This window comes from Vulpes vulpes, chromosome 9 (genome assembly GCF_048418805.1).
Source record: "Vulpes vulpes isolate BD-2025 chromosome 9, VulVul3, whole genome shotgun sequence".
Classification (NCBI taxonomy): domain Eukaryota; kingdom Metazoa; phylum Chordata; class Mammalia; order Carnivora; family Canidae; genus Vulpes; species Vulpes vulpes.
In genome coordinates, this window is record NC_132788.1 from 33477231 (window position 1) to 33493250 (window position 16020).

General features: G+C 34.7%; 1 protein-coding gene across 3 annotated transcripts in view; it reads right to left on the minus strand.

Moving 5' to 3' along the window:
• The window catches only part of PALLD (palladin, cytoskeletal associated protein), a 401027-nt gene extending 387678 nt beyond the window's left edge, over positions 1-13349 (minus strand). For all 3 annotated transcript variants that reach the window (XM_072719731.1, XM_072719730.1, XM_072719732.1), the window contains exon 1: positions 13174-13349. The gene's annotated coding sequence lies outside the window, so the exon portion shown is untranslated. The remainder of the gene's footprint in view (positions 1-13173) is intronic.
• Between the last annotated feature and the right edge of the window lie 2671 nt (positions 13350-16020).

Genomic DNA, 16020 nt, shown 5'->3' on the forward strand with positions numbered 1-16020 from the left:
CACAGGCAGAGGGAGAAGCAGGCTCCATGCAGGGAGCCCGATGTGGGACTGGATCCCTAGTCTCCAGGATCACGCCCTGTGCTGAAGGCAGCGCTAAACTGCTGAGGCACCCGGGCTGCCCAGTAAGTGTACTCTTAATCTCCATCACTTATTTCACTCATCCCCTCACCCACCTCTCTTCTGGGAACCATCAGTTTGTTCTCTATAGTTAAGAGTCTTTTTTTTTTTTTGAAAAACTACAAAAACAACCACAAAACCAGTAACAAAATGGCAATAAAGATCTATTAATATTAATTTGAATATAAATGGACTAAATGCTCCAGTCAAAAGACATAGAGTGATAAAATGATGAAAACCAAGACCCATTTATATGCTGCCTATAAGAGATACATTTCAGACCTAAAAATACCTGCAGATTGAAAGTGAAGAGATGGAGAAACATTTATCATGCAAATGAATGTCAAAAGAAAACCAGAGTAGCAACACTTATATCAGGCAAAACAGACTTTAAAACACAGGCTGTAAAAAGAGGCAAAGAAGGACACTACATAATAGTAACGAGGACAATTATTCCACAAGGAGGTATAACAATTGTAAACACTTATGCACCCAACATGGGAGCACCCAAATAGATAAAACTGCTAATAACAAACATAAAGGAATTAATCAATAGTAATACAGATAGTAGGGGACTTTAACCCCTCACTTTACATTGATGGACAGGTAATCCAAACAGAAAATCAGCAAGGAAACGGTAGCTTTGAATGACACACTAGAACAGATAGATTTAACAAATGTATTCAGCACATTCCACATTCCATCCTAAAAGAGCAGAGTACACATTCAAGTGCACATGGAACCTTTTCTAGAATAAATCACATATTAGGCCACAAAGCGACTCACAACAGATATAAAAAATTAAAGTCTTATTGTGCATCTTTTCTGACCACAATACCATGAAACTAGAAAACAACTCCACACACACACGCACACACACACACACAATCTGGAAAGACCACAAATACATGGAGATTACATAACATGCTACTAAACAATGAATGAGTCAATCAAGAAATAAAAGAAGAAATCAAAATGTACATGGAGACAATTGAAAATGAAAATACAATCATTCAAAATCCTTGGGATGCAGCAAAAATGGTTCTAAGAGGGAGTTTTATAGCAATACCAGTCTACCAAGAAGCAAGAAAAACCTCAAACAACATAACCTTACACTTGAAGGCACTTAAAAAGGAACAACAACAAAAACCTCCCAAAACCAGAAGAAAGAAGGAAATAAAGATTAGAGCAGAAATAAATGATAAAGAAACTAAAAAAACAAACATAAAACAAAAAACCCCGATAGAACAGATTGATGAAATTAGGAGCTATTTTTTTTAAGACAACAAAATTGATAAAACCAAGAATGTTTTGTCTATATGGATCTGGAAGGATGCTGCTTGGAAAATCTGAACAGGACAGTTCCACGTTTCTATAGCAACCACATTTAACTAATTTCCGTTAGTTGAATAAGAGGTATTATGTTTGTGGAGGGGACATTTATGGTGCTTTGGATTGTGTGGAAACTATGCATTTTCTGTTCAAATGCTATTTTAATTCATTATGTTTAGGAAAAAAATCAGTTGATTTCAATAATTCATCCGCTTCAAGATTCAAATTGAGTAATATAATACCATATTGAATTTTAGCTGAAGAACTCTATGAGCATGTATGTTTTTGCTGTAAAAATGTAGTTACTGTATGGCACTCAAGTACTATGTTAAATGATCCACTAACATTTTTGCTTGGCCCATGATTAGTGGAATGTATGTTACTGGGTAGGGTGAACTACAATTAAAAAAAAAGTCAGACTCATCAAAAAATATTTTAAAAAAGAGAGAAAGAAACAAAAATGTTCTTGCTTCTCTCTCTCTCTTTTTTTTTTTTAAGAGAGAGAGAGAGAGAGAAAGAGCAGAGCCAGGGGAGGGTCAGAGGAAGAGAGAGAAGTAGATTACCCACTGAATGGGGAGCCTGACATGGGGCTCAATCCCAGGACCCCAGGATCATGACCTGAGCTGAAGGCAGATGCTTAACTGACTGAGCCACCTAGGTGACCCACTTCTCTTTTTCTTTGTTTTACATCTTAAATCACACATATGAATTCAATCATATGGTATTTGTCTATCTCTCACCAAGTTTCACTTGGCATTATATCCTCTAGATCTATTCATGTTGTTGCGAATGGCAAGATTTCATTACTTTTTTATAGCTGAGTAATAGTCCATTGTATATATGTACCACATCTTCTTTATCTATTCATGTATGGATGGACACTTGGTTTGCTTCCATAATTTGGCTATTATAAATAATGCTACAATAAACATCGGGGTGAATGAATATATCTTTTTGAAGTGTTCTTGTTTTCTTTGGATAAATACCTAATAGTGGAATTACTGGATCATATGGTAATTCTATTTGTAATTCTTTGAGGGACCTCTGTACTGTTTTCCACAGTAAGTGCACCAGTTTGCATTCCCACCAATAATGCATGAGGGTTCCCTTTTCTCTACATCTTCACCAATACTTCTTGTTTACTGTGTTTTTGATTTTAGCTATTCTGACAGGTGTGAAGTGATATCTCATTGTAGTTCTGATTTGTATTCTCCTGATGATTAGTGATGTTGAGCATCTTTTCATGTTTGTTGGCTCTCTGTAAGTCTTCTTTGGAAAAATATCCATTCATGTACTCTGATCATTTTGGAATTGTTTTGAATTTGTTTTTTGGTTCTGAGTTATATAAGTTCTTTATACATTTTGGATATTAACCTCCTTATCAGATATATCATTTGCAAGTATCTTCTCCCATTTGGTTGGTTATCTTTTTGTTTTGTTGATGATTTCCTTTCCCTTTTCCTTGCAAAAGCCTTTTATTTTGGTATTGTCCCAATAGTTTAATTTTGTTTTTATTTCCCTTGCCAAAGGAAACATATCTAGAAAAGTATTTCTATGGCTGGCATCAAAGAGATTACTCCTTATGTTTTCTTCTAGGAATTTTATAATTTCATGTCTCACATTTTATTATTTGGCATAAAGTTATCCAGTTTTCCCAAAACTATTTGTTGAAGAGACTTTTTCTCATTATATACTATTGCCTCTTTTGTTTTTTGTTTTTTGTTCTTTTTTTAAAAAAGATTTTATTTATTTATTCATTCATGGGAGACAGAGAGAGAGGCAGAGACACAGGCAGAGGGAGAAGCAGGCTCCAGGCAGGGAGCCTGACATGGGACTGGATCCCCGGTCCCCAGGATCAAGTCCTGAGCTGAAGGTGGAGCTAAACCGCTGAGCCACTGGGGCTGCCCCTATTGCCTCTTTTGTTGTGGATTAATTGACTATATAGTTGTGGGACTATTTCCAGGCTCTCTTTTCTGTTCTATTGATCTACCTATTTTTGTGCCAGTATCATACTGTTTTGATAATTACAGCTTTGTAGTATAACTTGAAATCTGAGATTTGGATACCTCCAGTTTTCTTCTTCTTTTTCAAGATTGCTTTGGCTATTTGGGATCTTTTGTGGCTCTATACAAATTTCAGGATTATTGGTTCTAATTCTGTGAAAACTGCTGTTGGTATTTTGGTAGGGTTTGCATTAATTCTGTAGATTGCTTTTGGGTAGTATAGATATTTTCACATTTGTACTCCTGGGGATCCCTGGGTGGCTCAGAGGTTTAGTGCCTGCCTTCAGCCCAGGACATGATCCTGGAGTCCTGGGACTGAGTCCTGCATGGAGCCTGCTTCTCCCTCTGCCTGTGTCTCTGCCTCTCTCTCTTTGTGTCTCTCATGAATAAATAAGTAAAATCTTTAAACACACACACACACACACACACACACAACATTTGTACTCCCAATCCATGAGCATGGAATATTTTACCATTTGTGTCATCTTCAATTTCTTTCATCAGTGTTTTATAGTGTTCAGAGTACAGGTCTTTGACTTCCTTGGTTAAGTTTATTCCTACGTGTTGGGAAATATCAGGAAGGGAGACAGAACATAAAGACTCCTAACTCGGGGAAACGAACTAGGGGTGGTGGAAGGGGGGAGGAGGGCGGGTGTTGGAGGGGAATGGGTGACGGGCACTGAGGTGGACACTTGACAGGATGAGCACTGGGTGTTTTTCTGTATGTTGGTAAATTGAACACCAATAAAAATTAATTTAAAAAAAAGTTTATTCCTACGCATTTTATTATTTTTGGTGCAATTGTAAATGGAATTGTTTTCTTAATTTGTCTTCCTGCTATTTCATTAGTAGTGTAGAGAAATGCAGCAGATTACTGTATATTGATTTTATATCCTGTTACCTTACTGAATTTACGTATCAGTTCTAGTAGTTTTTTGGTTGAATCTTTTAGGTTTTCTATGTATGTATCATGTCCTTGGCAAATAGGGAAAGTTTTACTTCTTCCTTATCAATTTGGGTGCCTTTTATTTCTTTCTGTTATCTGATTGCTGTGGCTAGGACTTCTAGGGCTATGTTAAATAAAAGTGGTGAGAAAGGATCCTTGTCTTGTTCCTGATCCTAGAGGAAAAGTTCCCAGTTTTCCATCATTGAATATCAGGATGTTAACTATGCATTTTTCATATATGGCCTTTATTTGTTGAGATATATTCCCTCTACGCTCACTTTTTTGAGGGTTTTTATCATGAATGGATGCTGTGTTTTGTAAAATACTTTTATGCATCTATTGAGATGATCATGTGGCTTTTTTCTTTCTCTTGTTAACATGATGTATCATGTTGATTGATTTATGAATACTGAATCACCCTTGTACCCCTGGAATAAATCCCACTTGATTGTGATAAATGTTTTTTTTTTTAATGTATTGTCAAATACAATTTGCTAATATTTTATTGAAGATTTTTATGTCTATGTTCATTAGAAATGTTGGTCTCTAATTTTCTTTTTTTATAGTGTCTTTATCTGCTTTTGGCATCAGGGTAATGCTGGCCTCATAAAATGAATTTGGAAGCTTTCCTTCCTCTTCTGTTTTTTGAAATAGTTTGAGAAGAATAGGTATTAACTATTCTTTTTTAAAAAATATTTATTTATTTATTTTAGAGAGAAAGAGAGAGTATGTGAATGGGGGAAGGGCAGAGAGATGGAGAAAGAATTCTCAAGCAGACTCCCTGCTGAGTATGGGACATGAGGCTCCATCTCCTGACCCTGAGATCATGATCTGAGCCCAAATCAAGAGCCAGATGCTTAATCGACTGGGCCACCCAGGTGCTCTGGTATTAACTATTCTTTGTGTTTGGTAGAATTCACTTGTGAAGCCATTTGGTCTCGGATTTTTATTTGTTGGGAATTTTTTCATTACTGATTCCATTTAATTGCTATTAATAGGTCTGTTCAAATTTTCTATTTCTTCCTGGAGGTTTTCTATTTCTTTGGGAGGTTATATGTTTCTAGGAATTTCTCCATTTCATCTAGGTTGTCCAATTTGTTGACATATAATTTTTCATAATATTCTCTTATGATTATATTTCTCTGGTGCTGTTTTTTATTTCACCTATTTCATTTCTGATTTTATTTGAGTCCTCTTTCTGTTTCTCTCTCTCTCTCTTTTGATGAATATGGCTAAATGCTTACTAATTTTGTTGATCTTTTCAAAGAAACAGCTCTTCATTTTACTAATCAGTTCTAGTGTTTTTTTAGTCTCTATTTCATTTATTCCTATTTAATCTTTATTATTTCCTTCTTTACTGGCTGTGGGTTTTGTTTGTTCTTTTTCTACTAGCCAAACTATGGTTAGGCTATTTGAGATTTTTCTTGCTTCTTGAGGTAGGTTCTAAGAGGGAACTATATTGCTATATATGAACATATATATGCAACATCTATATATTATATACATCTATATATTATATATTCCCTCTTAGAACAGCTTTTGCTGCATCCCAAAGATTTTAGACCATTGTGTTTTCATTTTATCTCCATGTATTCTTTTTATTTCCTCTTTGGTTTCTTGGTTAGCCTATTCCCCATTCATTGTTTGGTAGCATGTTATATAACCTCCATGTATTTGTGGTTTTTCCACATTTTTTTTTGTAGTTGTTTCCTAGTCTCATAGTGTTATGATCAGAAGAGATGCATGATATGATTTCAGTCTTTTTGATTTTGTTGAGACTTGTTTTGTGGCCTATATGGGTTCTATTCTGTTGACTATTTCATGTGTACTTGAAAAGAATGTGTATTCCTCTGTTTCTGAATGGAATGTTCTGAGTATATATGTTAGCTCCATCCAGTTCAATGTGTCATTCAAACCACTGTTTCTTTGTTGGTTTTCTGTCTGGATGATTTACCTTTGATGTAAGTGGGGTGTTAGGGTTCCCTACTATTGCTCTATTACTATCGATTTCTCCCTTTGTGTGTGTTAATGGTTGTTTTACATATTTGGGTGCTCCCATGTTGGGTGCACAAATATTTATAATTGTCATATTTTCTGCTGGATATTCCCTTTATGATTATGTTGTCCTTTTTGTGTTTTGTTAAAGTCTGTATTTTAAAGTCTATTTTGTCTGATAGAAGTGTTGTCACTCCAGCTTTCTCTTTGCTTCCATTTGCATGATAAATATTTTTCCATGCCTTCACTTTCAATCTGTGTGTGTCTTTAGGTCTGAAATGACTCTCTGATAGGCAGCATGTAGTTAGGTCTTGCTTTTTTATTTATTCAGTCATGCTATGTCTTTTGATTAGAGCATTTAGTTCATTTGCATTCACAGTTATTATTGATAATTTCTTCCTTTTATTAAAATAATCTTCTAGGCCAATGATGAAGCCACTTCTGCCTGAGGATCCCTTCCAAGCAAATTGAAACTTAGATAATTTGTGACTTGTAAATGCTCTTTTGACCAGAAACACAATCAATCAATCCCCAAATGCCAAGCAACTCCAGGCTCTATCTGTATTTTCTTGCTCTTTGTTCCTCCAAACAAGGATGACTAAGTGGCCCTTGCCAATAAGATATTTTCTATTTTTCTCTTCCTTGTTCTTCATTTTTTTTCTAAAAAAGCTTCCTGCTTTCCACCCCATTTGCAATTCTCCAAAAGAAAGCTATGCACTTCATGAAATTTCAAATAAAATTTGTTTTTATCACCTAAATTATTTAGTTTAATAATTTTTTAACAGTTGTTAGTGACAAAGATGGAATCTGAATGTGACAGGTAATGACCTATAGAGATGCTGCATAGTTAAGATGCCTTCTGAACCCTTTGAATTTTCTGTTCCTTTCATTGTTATGAGGGCTATGGGTAAGTCACTGTCACACTTGAATTCTCTACTTCTTTGTGTTCAGCTCTCTGATCCAAACAAACTTTATTTTAGAAAAATTTATTTAAAAATGTATACACACACACACAGAAAAAGTGTATATAAACAAACAAATCCAAGAAAGATTCTGGGAGTCTTGTAAGGGCTCTGGAATAGTCATATTGGGAGTCTGCATTTGGAGGTACTCATTAGGGGACTCACAAAGCCTGAGGTGAGTCCATAGCATAAATTACTGGGGTTCTTGGGAAAATAAGAAGAAATTCAGACTGTTTAGACCATCAAAACCAACATCTAAGTAAGCACAAGTAAAAGTAGTTAGGGTATCTGCCGTTATAAAGATACCTTGTGAAATGAATAATAGATCTAATGCTAATGGGAAACTTGGAAGTCAAAGCCACAAAATTGGCGGGCAGGGATAGAGCAATTAAAAGCTCTTATCAGCACATATTACTTAATTCTAAGACTCCCAAGCTGGGAAGTTGATCATAGAGCAAGTTAGTTTGATACTAGTTCACCCACCAACCTCAAAATTTCTGTGAAATGAGGCACATTGAAAACACCACAAAACCTCCAATCCAGTGGCACATCCCTCTTAGGTTTTAATTTGGCTCTGAGAGAACCAAGACTTAGCTAAAGAAACAGATTCTCAAGATTCAAAGAATTGAGCATATCACATTTTGGCACACCTGCTTATTTAATGTCTAAGAACTATGGTGCTGGTAACTGCAGATACCTTAAAAAAAAAAAAAAGCAAAATATTACTAAAACCTAGAATTACAATGGCCATTATGGGGAACATTCCAATTAGACAAGATCATTCATTTAAGAAGTGTCCTTGAAAGCAAAGGTTTCCAAATCAACAAATGGAATAAGTTACGTATTTTAATTGGCATGCAGAAGTCTCCAAAATGGCTCAAGATTCTAAACAGTTTCATTGAAAGATTCATTGCAAAAGGCTAATGAAAAATTATCCTACTTAACCTGAGTACTCACCATCTATTAATCCTCTATATGAACTACTTTTCCACTCTGAAGAGACCACAAGACTGTAGGCAAAAGTTCAAGTTGCCTTGTAAGTGCAATAGCCTCAAGGCTAGAAACCTAAAACCCTTGGGCCTTTCCCATCACATTCTCATCGTAATCCTATTGCATTCTCACCATAATCACACCTTTGGTCTAGAAATTGGTATCACTTGCAATCAACTGGGACACTGGAAATATGATTGTCCCTGAAGGTTTTATCAAATTCTTGACACCAACTCAACACCCCCATATTTACCCTCAAAAGAGGGCTTCCATATGGGCCCCATCCAGGGTTGATGGACTTAGACATTCTGCAGTCAACTGCTACCAGTTATCCCTTACATAGCCAAGGGGAAATTAAAACAAAATTAATAGAAAACCTTGCAAAAAATTCTGGTTGATACTGGTTTACACTTTAGATGTACTCACTCTGGAGCTCACAGAAAGGATTCTGGGAAAACTGGCAGAAGCTGGCAAAGGGTGAAAATTATTCCCAGAATTCAGCTTTCCTGGATCACTAGTGCCAGTGAGAGAGGAAGGTAAAATTTCACAGTTTCTTCCTTCCAAATCCAGAACCATTGCTTATTGATTCTTTCTCTCCCAGGGACAACTATTGTCTTCCCATTTGTCTTCTTCTGTGTTCTGAGAATTTGACTTGGCAACTGTCAGTGTGGGGGCACCAAAAATATGGTCAGGCAGAAAAGTGGGTTGCATTCTATTTTGCAGCAGAGGCTTTACTGACTGGGTCCACTGTCTTGGGTCCATGAGGTTGTTCAATACTACCAGGAATATTTACTGTTTGTCCCAGCTGAAACCCAAGAAGATATTTGGAAGGATTTTTTTAAAGTAGTGCTATGGTCAAAAGTTGGCCAAATTAAAAGCTGATATTCAGAGCCTGATAAAGTTTTTCAAAGGCTTTTTCTCCTAAGATAAGTAAAACTAGGTACTAGGGAAGAACAACATTCTAAAGACAAATCGCTGTAAACCCAGAACACAAGAAACTTCCATTTTTATCTTAAAGATCTCACTGATTAAAAAAAAAAGATCTCACTGATATAAAGAAGCAAACTGAGGACAATGTAGGTGGATCAGTGCCTTGATATATTCAGATTGCAGCCCAATTCTTTGAGGAATTAAAAATAGATGTACTACCAACTGAGGGCAACTTGTACAACTGGTCTTACAAATTGAGTCTTTACAAGAACAGAAAAAGCCCACTTATCCTTTTTACCAATCCCCAAACCTCCCGTTTATCTCAAAAGCCTTGTTTGTCTGATCTTCTCTAGGAACTGAGGCCATCTTTTTGAAATGCAAAATTCAGGGAGGTAATTCTTATCAGAAAGGAAAAACAAACAAACAAGAAAGGGAAGGAGGCAAATAATCTTAAGAGTTTTCTCCATAATTAGTAAAACATTTCAGCCATTCAGCAGGTAACCTTAGCTTATTCCATCTTCTAGAAACACGATTTGGATCAAAATTGTTCTTTTATAAACTAGTGAGTTTTGCATTATTGTACCTATCTCATAGCTACAATTTTAAAATAAAAGCTATTAAGAGCTCTGTTTGCATGTCTCTGTGTTTATGTGTGTAGTACATAGTATCTTGCAGATGAAATTTTTACCTCAACATAGTATTGCCAAAATTAATTTGTAAAGAGCTCTATTTAACTGGGTTAAAGGCAATCATTGATATAAATCAAGTATATTCTCAGAAATACAGAAACCAACTCAAATGTTTTTCAAGTTCACATGATTGAGGATAATCTTCAGGAAAAAAAAAAGCTAGTTTATATTTGTTGGTTTAATTAGGACAGGAATGTCTTTAGGATTATCAGCATTAAATGTAATGGGACACAACTTTTATTTCACTTAGATTTACAAAAAGTCAAGTAATCTCATGTTTACCTGTGTTACATAATTTGAAAGCAAGAAAGATAATGTGATGATAAACTGGGTGCCTGGGTGGCTCAGTGGTTGAGAGTCTGCCTTAGGCTCAGGGCGTGATCCTGGGGTCACGGGATCCAGTCCCACATCGGGCTCCCCTCAGGAAGCCTGCTTCTCCCTCTGCCTGTGTCTCTGCCTCTCTCTGTGTCTTCAATAAATAAATAAAATATTTTTTAAAAATGATGATTAGCTATTCAATGTCTCATGAAATTTTCATGAATAAACATAATTATCAAGTAAATTGAATATACATAAAAGTTCATAAATGAATTTTAAACAGTAATTATGCTTTATGATATGTCTACTTAAAAGTAGTTTTGAAAGGGGTCCTGGGTGGCTCAGTCAGTTAGGCATCTGACTTGATTTTGGCTCAGGTCATGATCTCAAGATTGTGAGATTGAGCCTCCTGTTTCAGGCTAGCACTGGATGTGGAGCCTGCTTAAGATTCTCTCTCTCCCTTTCCCCACCACCGCCTCTAAAACATTTTTTTAAAAAATTTCCAAAATATTTTTTGTAACTTAAAACCTTAAAATTACACTGAGATAAATTAAATGATGAATATGCATTGAGTATATCATTTCCAAATAAGATAAAGTACTGAAACATTAATAACTGAATATAGGTTTATCCACTTTTGGCATCCTTTTATAGTGGAACTAAAAATATTTGGGTCTATTAGTAAACATGTTTTGTGCCACACTGAAATTTTACTATGAGGAAGAATATACTTCTAGAAATTATAAATGTATTTATAGGGCAGTCCCAGTGGCGCAGCGGTTTAGCCCCACCTGCAACCTAGGGCATGATCCTGGAGACCCTGGATCGAGTCCCACGTCAGGCTCTCTGCATGGTGCCTGCTTCTCCCTCTGGCTGTGTCTCTGCCTCTCTCTCTCTCTCTCTGTGTCTCTATGAATAAATAAATAAATAATCTTTAAAAAAATTTTAAAAATAAAATGTATTTATAAATTTGCCAACTCACAGAATGCTAGTGTGATAGTCCACAATTATGTACTTCTTAGTTTTTGCTAGAAATTAAGGATTCTAAGGGTTAAGAATTCTTTTTTTTTTTTTTTTTAAGGGTTAAGAATTCTAATTAGCATGTGTCATTAAAACCACTAGAAATATTAAGGGAACCATTTCTATGCAAGGAAAGTAGTATGAGTATTTGGTAAGAAAAGGTATGAGGTATACAAATTGTTAAGGAAAAAAAATAATTTGTCCTAAAATAAAACAACTAACTGATTGTTTTCAAAAGAAAAAAGAAAAAAAGGGAATGAATATAAAAAATTTCAGAAGTTTTGTGAAAAAGGAATCTTGGAAAAGAAATTTTATGTGTAGTCAAGCTGGCTTAGGTTGAAATGGATTTACTTGTGTTTTTTTAAAAATGAGTTTTAATATCAAAAGTATGCAGGTTAAAAATTAGTTACCAAATTTGTTTCTCTATTCTCCAATATAACAGTTACAAATTATAGTCAGTTACTTCACTCAATATTTGTTTTCTTTGCTAGAATTTAGCTAGGACATAGCCCTTAACTCCAGATAGCTAAAATTCCTGACTGTAACTCAGTTATCTCAATCCCTTTTGATATCCTCCACACACATATTATTAATAACGAAGTGGAGTTCCTTGTTTTGTCCTTACACATTTCAGTTGGTATATCTTCAGGAATACATCATATTTTTTGAAACTTGACTAGTGTTTTCCCTCTACACTTTTTTCAATGAAGTAAGGAAATTAAAGTGATTGTCATTGTCCAGTATAATCTAGATACACACTGTATTACAAAGTATGCTACAGGACCCCTCAATATTCAGTTTTAGCAATAAAACAGAGAGAAGCTCAGATGGAACTGACATAGAGCCCTTAAAATACAGACCCTAATCCATATTAGACACTAGAATGGGAAACAACTAATCTGTATTCTAGGAATATGTAATCACATATTTACAGAGCATTTATTGGCCAAATAAATCTTATACCTTGTCTATTGTTACTAATAATTTGTCAAATAGACTCGATTTTTAAAATCTGAATAATCGAGATGAGCATTCAAGTTCTTTGAGGAAAAATACTGGAAAGGATATTTATTATGTAATTTCTGCACATACATGATCAAACAGATTTTGCATAGTATTGTTAGGCAATGGGCTTGATATGTGGTCACAGTATTCATACTAGAAGGTGATTAGTATTTTTAGTAAATGTTAAAAAAGTAATATGACCCTCAAACCATTCTGTATCAACCTCATATATTGGATTCAAGACAATTTCATGTGTAACTTAAAACAACATGATATAAAATCATACTGTGATATTTAAATTTGCCTGTAGTTTTCCCTTAGTAAGCTTTATCTTTTTTATAAATAAACATGTAAACTTTATGCATAGATATAATTTACTATGTCTGCAATTACTATATAAACTGATTTTAAAAATCTGTTGGAAGTATAGTTAACAACTTAAAATGTTACTAAGACCTACCGTACACAACTGTAAGACATCAGTATTTAGCTTAAGTATGGGCAAAGTTCAAATTAACTGCATTCATGTTTTCTGTGAAACATAACACATATATTATCAAACAATCTTGACAAATGTTGCTTCCATAACTACACTTCATTCTTCAGGGACTGATAGCACCAATTTAGCATATTTAAGATTATAAGAGAAAATTCAGTTATTTGACAGTGGGGGTAGAAATAAAGGTAAATCTTATGTATTATTTTCTTTTGGAAAGAGTACAAAATTCCCATTTCTCTCCAAATTAAAGAAAAATCAAGGCATTGTCTAAATAGTATTATAATTTCAGGGAAACTATTATATTTTTAGCTTAAAACAAGTTGAGAAAATGTTGCCCTAATAGTATATTAAGAAATATCTTACAAACCTTTTCAATCCTTGTTTATTTTGAAGACTCTGAAAAGGTGATGGGTTTCAAATGAGCATTTCTTCTTCTCTGGGAGAGCGGAGGTTGGTCTTGCCTATTCATTAAAGACGGCTTGGTCCTTGGTCACTTTGAGGCAACTGTGGCCTCGGACTTGCATCTGTCCTCTTACTCCACTCAACTATATTTGGTAACTGAACTCATGTTTCAGCAGACTGCCACGATCAGGAATTCCAGCAGTGGGCTGGGAAGCAGTCCTAGGTCTGAGGGCTGGGTTCTTAGAAATTAAACGGACTTAGTGCAGAAAGAACTATATTTATAGATCTAATAAACATAGGATTTACACATATCCCTCTACACTCTGACCTTGTGGCTTAAAACCAACATCTGCCCTTTTAACATATTCTTAATCAATTAAAAGTACAGTATGTGATTCCAAGCAGAAAAAGTGACACTAATAAGAAATGCTCTTCTTATAATCTTCTGCTCTGTGCATTTAACTTTTAGTCATATGGTAGATTATCCTAAAATAGTAAATCCAGTTAACTATTTAAAAATTTGGGCACCTGTCAAATTGAATGGAGAGTCATACTGTTCTCCTACTTCAAGTTGTTAATTAAAAGTTATTAGACTATGATGTGTATTAAATACATAGTCCGTAGAGGATTAAGTAGGTATAAACACACAGGGGCCGAATCTTACAAACTTTGCAACACTGAGTTCTAAGCTCAATGCATGTTATGAGCATCCAACAAATACTTGTTGAAGAAATAAATAAATGCTGAATGACTATTGTCCAGGACAAGTATGAATCTTCTTACAGTTACAATAAAATGTTTCACTACCATTTTATTGCTTATTCTATAGCATTTCATTGTAACATATTCTATTATTTTGAACTTCTAAATAATGAATAGAGCTAACAAGAAAAGAAAGCATTTCTTTTAGCAGAGCAAAATCTAAGGGGAAAAATAATCACAAAACCTCCCAGTTAATTTAGAAATGAAGTTCTGAGTCTCCCTTTGTTTAAATAATACCATCATAGTGATCCAAAAAAGAAGTTTTTGCTCTTGTACTTTTCTTTCTAGGCAAAACTGGTTCTTTATAAATGGTTCTTGCAACTGGTTGCTTTTGTTGGCTATTTCAGTCATTACACTTATTAATAAGTGTTTTTAAAAATTTATATTTATTGGGAAAAACCCTGATTGATGAATTTGTCTTTTTATTAAAACCTCATAAGATAATAGTAAAAATCCAAAAGGACAGAAATTGGTAGAGAAGACAGAAGATGCTGGAAATAGACAAAATTGTTGGCAAATACTTAACATAAAAATGAGTGATCTAACTCTAACTACATTAGAAAACTTAAATGCCTGCAGAAGGCATGCCTATGAGAAGCAATGATTAGCCCCAGAAAGTCCCAGAAAGGCTCAGGAATTGTAGGCACCAGGCTCCTCCTTGAAAATAACTTTTCATTGGCAATTCTGGATATTTCTGGAATGACATAGGAGCTGAAAATAGGTAATTGGTTCAAAGAATCCCCCAAAAGCATAGGCCCTGTTGTCTCTTATCTGCTTCAAGCAGCCAGATGACCTCTTCCCATGTCTTGAGAAGAGAGGAGGTATGTTCTCTGGGAAATTTAAAACACACAATCTCCAGTCTCAGGAACACGAAATACAGATGAAAAGGATGAGGCACTGGAAGGAGTTTCTAGGGGTTCGAGTAGAGAAGGGACAGAGGCTTCAACTGTATCTATGCATATTTCTAAAAAATAGCAGTGATGGGAATATGAAAAAATGGTAACATTTGATACATCTTAGTGTGCATATCATTTACATTAATATCTGTACTTTTGTGTTTAGTGAAAAATTAAACAAAAATCTCTGTTGTGTCCTAAGGCTAACCAAATATAAAGAGATTATAGGAATCAAAATATTGTAACCTTTTCATGATATTACCATAGTTGTGGAAAGAACTGCTGAAATTAACTAGGCAAGTTGTTAAAAATAATATATGTACAATGAAAATATAATGCTATTATTAAGATAAATGGATACTAGACATATAACTAACTCACCCTTCATCTCAATGTTTTTAAGATTTCAATGTTGTATTAATAGTAAATGGTGCAGGGCAGCTCCGGTGGTGCAGCGGTTTAGTGCCGCCTGCAGCCTAGGGCGTGATCCTGGAGACACTGGATCGAGTCTCCCTCTGCCTGTGTCTCTGCCTCTCTCTCTCTCTCTCTCTCTGTGTGTCTCTATGAATAAATAAATAACTAATTAAAAAAATAGTAAATGGTGCAGGAGCAACCAAACATATGTTTTCTCTACACCAGAATGTATCTAGCATTGTAACTTTTATATATTTCAGGTTAATTTTACAATCCCACCTAAACTGTATGCTAAGAACAGGCATATTCATGCTAGTATTTTTCTTTTACTGAAAGATCATGTATCTGAAAGTTGCTAAGACAATTGATTTTAAAAGTTCTCATCACAAGAAAAAAATTTTTAACTGTGTGTAGTGATGTTAACTAGATTTATTATGGCAATCATTTCACAAGGTATACATATATCAAATCATTATGTTGTACCTCTAGAACTGATATATGTCAATTATATCTCAATAAAAAACCCCAGAAAGATAAATATTCTTTAAATTCCTAAAAAGAGAAAGAAAAGAAAAGAGAAAAGAAAGTGGCAAATTGATTCTTTGACTTGCCGATCTCTCATGATCTTCAGCTCTACTTATAGATGGCATAAACGGATCTGCTCCATTTCTCAAATCATGTATTGGTTATCTACTGTTTTATAACAAATTGTTGAAAAGTTTGTGTCTTTAAACAATAAA